Raw genomic sequence first — 5,252 nt, 5'->3', positions numbered from 1 at the left:
GATACAGTGTTGTAATGTGTGTTCTCAGTGTGCATGGACACAGTGTTACAATGTGTGTTCTCAGTGTGTTGTGGACACAGTGAGTGTTGTAATGTGTGTTCTCAGTGTGCCATGGACACAGTGTTGTAATGTGTGTTCTCAGTGTGCATGGACACAGTGTTGCACTCTGTGTTCTCAGTGTGCATGGACACAGTGTTGCACTCTGTGTTCTCAGTGTGTTGTGGACACAGTGTTGTAATGTGTGTTCTCAGTGTGCCATGGATACAGTGTTGTAATGTGTGTTCTCAGTGTGCATGGACACAGTGTTGTAATGTGTGTTCTCAGTGTGCCATGGATACAGTGTTGTAATGTGTGTTCTCAGTGTGCATGGACACAGTGTTGTAATGTGTGTTCTCAGTGTGCCATGGATACAATGTTGCACTGTGTGTTCTCAGTGTGCACGGACACAGTGTTGTAATGTGTGTTCTCAGTGTGTCATGGATACAGTGTTGTAATGTGTGTTCTCAGTGTGTCATGGATACAGTGTTGTAATGTGTGTTCTCAGTGTGCATGGACACAGTGTTGTAATGTGTGTTCTCAGTGTGCCATGGATACAGTGTTGTAATGTGTGTTCTCAGTGTGCCATGGATACAGTGTTGTAATGTGTGTTCTCAGTGTGCATGGACACAGTGTTGTAATGTGTGTTCTCACCGTGCCATAGACACAGTGTTGCACTGTGTGTTCTCAGTGTGCATGGACACAGTGTTGTAATGTGTGTTCTCAGTGTGCATGGACACAGTTTTACAATGTGTGTTCTCAGTGTGCCATGGATACAGTGTTGTAATGTGTGTTCTCAGTGTGCATGGACACAGTGTTGTAATGTGTGTTCTCAGTGTGCATGGACACAGTGTTGTAATGTGTGTTCTCAGTGTGCCATGGATACAGTGTTGTAATGTGTGTTCTCAGTGTGCCATGGATACAGTGTTGTAATGTGTGTTCTCAGTGTGCCATGGATACAATGTTGCACTGTGTGTTCTCAGTGTGCATGGACACAGTGCTGTAATGTGTGTTCTCAGTGTGCCATGGATACAGTGTTGTAATGTGTGTTCTCAGTGTGCCATGGATACAGTGTTGTAATGTGTGTTCTCAGTGTGCATGGACACAGTGTTGTAATGTGTGTTCTCAGTGTGCCATGGATACAGTGTTGTAATGTGTGTTCTCAGTGTGCCATGGACACAGTGTTACAATGTGTGTTCTCAGTGTGCATGGACACAGTGTTGCACTCTGTGTTCTCAGTGTGCCATGGATACAGTGTTGTAATGTGTGTTCTCAGTGTGCCATGGATACAGTGTTGTAATGTGTGTGCCATGGATAGTGTTACACTGTATGTTCTCAGTGTGCCATGGACACAGTGTTGCACTCTGTGTTCTCAGTGTGCATGGACACAGTGTTGCACTGTGTGTTCTCAGTGTGCATGGACACAGTGTTGCACTCTGTGTTCTCAGTGTGCCATGGATACAGTGTTGTAATGTGTGTTCTCAGTGTGCCATGGATACAGTGTTGTAATGTGTGTTCTCAGTGTGCCATGGATAGTGTTACACTGTATGTTCTCAGTGTGCCATGGACACAGTGTTGCACTCTGTGTTCTCAGTGTGCATGGACACAGTGTTGCACTGTGTGTTCTCAGTGTGCATGGACACAGTGTTGTAATGTGTGTTCTCAGTGTGCCATGGATACAATGTTGCACTGTGTCTTCTCAGTGTGCATGGACACAGTGTTGTAATGTGTGTTCTCAGTGTGCCATGGATACAGTGTTGTAATGTGTGTTCTCAGTGTGCATGGATACAGTGTTGTAATGTGTGTTCTCAGTGTGCCATGGATACAGTGTTGCACTGTGTGTTCTCAGTGTGCCATGGACACAGTGTTGCACTCTGTGTTCTCAGTGTGCATGGACACAGTGTTGCACTGTGTGTTCTCAGCTTGCTGTGGACACATGAGCTTGATGCCATCACTGCACTGGGTCTCACAGGCCAGTATTTTCGGTCTTAGCCAGACTCATGAGCACTGCCCAATACACATCACTCACAGGCTGCCTGTGGCATTCACGAAGAGCAGCAGAGGGTCTTAAGCCTTGTTTCCTGGATCTCCACTGGAAACGGGTGCTTTTCACTTTCCAAATATCTTTATTAAATATACTGGTATACCATAGCATTCACCTTTTTAAATTCAGTGCTTTACAGAGCTGAGCAATAATCACCATTACATTTATAATATTTCAGAGAAACTGTGTCCTTGGCAGGGAACATGACATCCTGCCTCCTCCCAGATCTGGCAATTAATCTACAGATGTAGCAGATGAGCACGTTGTGTCTGAGTTCGTGCACAGTGTCATGTTTCCATGTGGTAGAGTGGATCCCTGCAGCAGGTGACATGCACCTTAGTCCTTTTCATTGCTCAGTACTATTCTGCTGTCGGGATATGCTGTATTCTGTTCACCTGCTCACCAGCTGCTCTTTGTCTGCCCTGTTTCCACCTACCACTTACTCACAGACTGCTGCAGTGAACAACTGTCTATACGCATCCCTGTCTTTAAATCTCTTGAGCATGTAGCTATGTTGAAATCACTGGATCATATGATAATTCTGTTTAACTTGCTCAGAAACTGTAGTTTGATGTGACTTTATTTGTGTGTGCATGTGGGGGGCAGGGTATGTGTGCATGGGTACACTCACAGAGGACACGGGGTGTCCTGCTCTATCACTCTTTGCCTGTCTCCCTGGTCCTGCAGGCATGCTGGTGCAGAGCAAAGCCCTGAGGTGTCTGCTTCTCCCTCACCCACAGTGCTGGGTGGGATTTGCTCTCGGATCCTCACCCCTGTGCAGCAAGCATTCTTATGCATAGCACCAACTCCCCAGCCCTCTCCAAACAGGTTTCAGTTTGCCAGTTTGAAAGACACCAACTAATGTCACTGAGTGTACCATGTGATCTCGTGACATTTGGGGCTCTTTTATTCAGTGCCTCCTTGTACTGAGACAGCATCTCAAGTTATACGTTGCTGTCAACTGACCCTCCTCTTCTTCCTCTGCTGGGGTGGGGTGCTAGCATTCCTGAACAATCCCCTGTGCTGGGTCTCATCCCCCACAACTCTCTGACACGATCTTAGAAGCATCTGTCTTCTAAGCTGGAGGTTCCTTATGTCATGGAAAATATATCTTTATGGCTGCAGGGTAGCTAGATACAAGGGGTTTGTTATACCCCAAAGAGTTTCCTGAGAGTCACAGAGTGGTAGATCAGACATAGACGAGCCAAGGATGGCTGGGAATGAGCCAAGATAGCCAGAGATAATCTGGCTCTAGACCTGCAACATTCCAACCCACCCATAGTTACTTCAGGTCTAGTCAGTCTAGCAACCTTTGCAGAACATCCCATGGAGGTGGGTTCTTCAGGGCATGCGACCTCTAGTTCATAATGTCATGCAGGTCACCAGGTAACTGACCCATTCCAGCCACATGTGTTCTGCTCATAAGGGTCGTCGCCATCCTTGTATTTCTGCCACTTTGGTTTCTAGAACAGCTCCAAAGGATCTGATACCCTCTTCTAGCCTCTGGGGACAACTGTACTCAAGCGCACATACACACAGACAACAGGGATATAGATGTGGATACGGATACAGATACGGATACAGATACAGATATAAATATGGACAGACAGATTTCAAAAACTGTAAGATAAACAGTACCTTCCTAAGTGACCCTGCCTGGAGAGTGCAGCAGTGGCCGTCTCTGTCACAGAGCTGCCACAAAGGAGAATGACAGAGGAGTGGACACAGAGAATGACAGAGTAGTGGACACAGAAAATGACAGAAGAGTGGACACAGAGAGTGACAGAGGAGTGGACACAGAGAGTGACAGAGGAGTGGACACATGTACTGTTAAAGGCATCATTTCCTGACTATGCCTTAATTTTGATTAATAAAAATAGATTTCTAACATGTACAATTTCTTAAAGAGTGGGAGTTTTCTGATAGATCATTCACATTTTAATTATGTTGCTTATAATTTAGTGTTAAATTACTACTATCTCTTACACTAGAAAAAAAACCCTACAATCTAAAATTTTCACCAGGGTCAAGTGTTTGTACCTTGAATTCAAACAGTGTTTAACTACAAAACAGTGGTTATAGAAAATGGGCAGTTTACTGGTTCCTGTATATTATAAAAGCATTTCTGACATTTCCTGTGGTCAGCTGTCTTAAAGGTTAATTCCTGCTGCGTGCTCAGGTTTCATTCTGGGTGACCAGCTCTGGCAGACCCTATTTACCTATTCTGAGCAAAGCACACTGCTTCCGTGTACACTCTCACTGTTGAGAACACACTGGCTTGCTGCCTGCCCTGCTGTTGAATTCATTTATACTGAGAGGCAGGCATGAAGGCCGAATTTGAAATGTGGCATTTGCAGTCTGTTAGGTCATTTGAGCTCTGACAACCTAGGAATTCCTGACATATAAACTGGACTTGATTACCATACGCAGATGAGCGCTCCAGAGGGGCAGACTTTTAACCATTTTTAAGATTCATGCAGAATTTTAAAACTGAGTTTTATTTATATAATGAATTTCTTCAAATTAAAACCCTCTTTCCATAAACTCAAACTGGCATTACTAACAATCCATTGCCACTAAAATTCTGATTGAAAAAAAATATAAGAAAAACTCCTAGTGTTACTATCCACACCAACTCTGAGGTGTTCTGACATGTGGGGATGCTTAATGATTCCAGTGATCTCGAGGAGCTAAAACATCTCGCAGGCCCACAGGCTGGCCAACAAGCTATTTGAAGCGACTGGCTTCTGGCCCAGCAGGGCAGAATGTCTGTCTGGGCTGTCACAATCATAGCACAGAATCTAAGCCTGGTGTTTGTAACGCTGCCTGTTCTCAGCTGATCCCCACACACAACGATGACAGAGCCGACCTAACTGGAAATGAGCAAACTACCCACCTGACAGTTACAATTACCTTCACAACAGCTGACGGGGAAGGTGGACACGAGCAGGCACAATGGCTTCCTCTCCTTAGCTACTCCAAAACATGACGGTCATGACTCGTTTTCAGTTTTCTCATCATGAGCCACATACAGTGGTTCAAAGTTGAGTTTCCTGATCTTTTCTAATGCGTAACAGGTAATTTAGACGACCCCACATTGTACGTAAGAGTTCAAGCGCTACACTGCATGGTCCCTCAACACCGAGCCTCAGACGGGAATGCTCACACAGGT

General features: G+C 45.1%; 1 protein-coding gene across 1 annotated transcript in view; it reads right to left on the bottom strand.

Moving 5' to 3' along the window:
- Positions 1-5,252, bottom strand: part of Pigk (phosphatidylinositol glycan anchor biosynthesis class K) — an 81,208-nt gene that overhangs the window by 23,163 nt on the left and 52,793 nt on the right. The gene's annotated exons all lie outside the window — the stretch shown is intronic.

The sequence above is a fragment of the Grammomys surdaster genome, unplaced genomic scaffold (assembly GCF_004785775.1).
Source record: "Grammomys surdaster isolate TR1022 unplaced genomic scaffold, NIH_TR_1.0 125996, whole genome shotgun sequence".
Taxonomy (NCBI): Eukaryota; Metazoa; Chordata; class Mammalia; order Rodentia; family Muridae; genus Grammomys; species Grammomys surdaster.
Note: the sequence above shows the minus strand (reverse complement) of the source record. Positions and strands in the feature narration are given on the sequence as shown.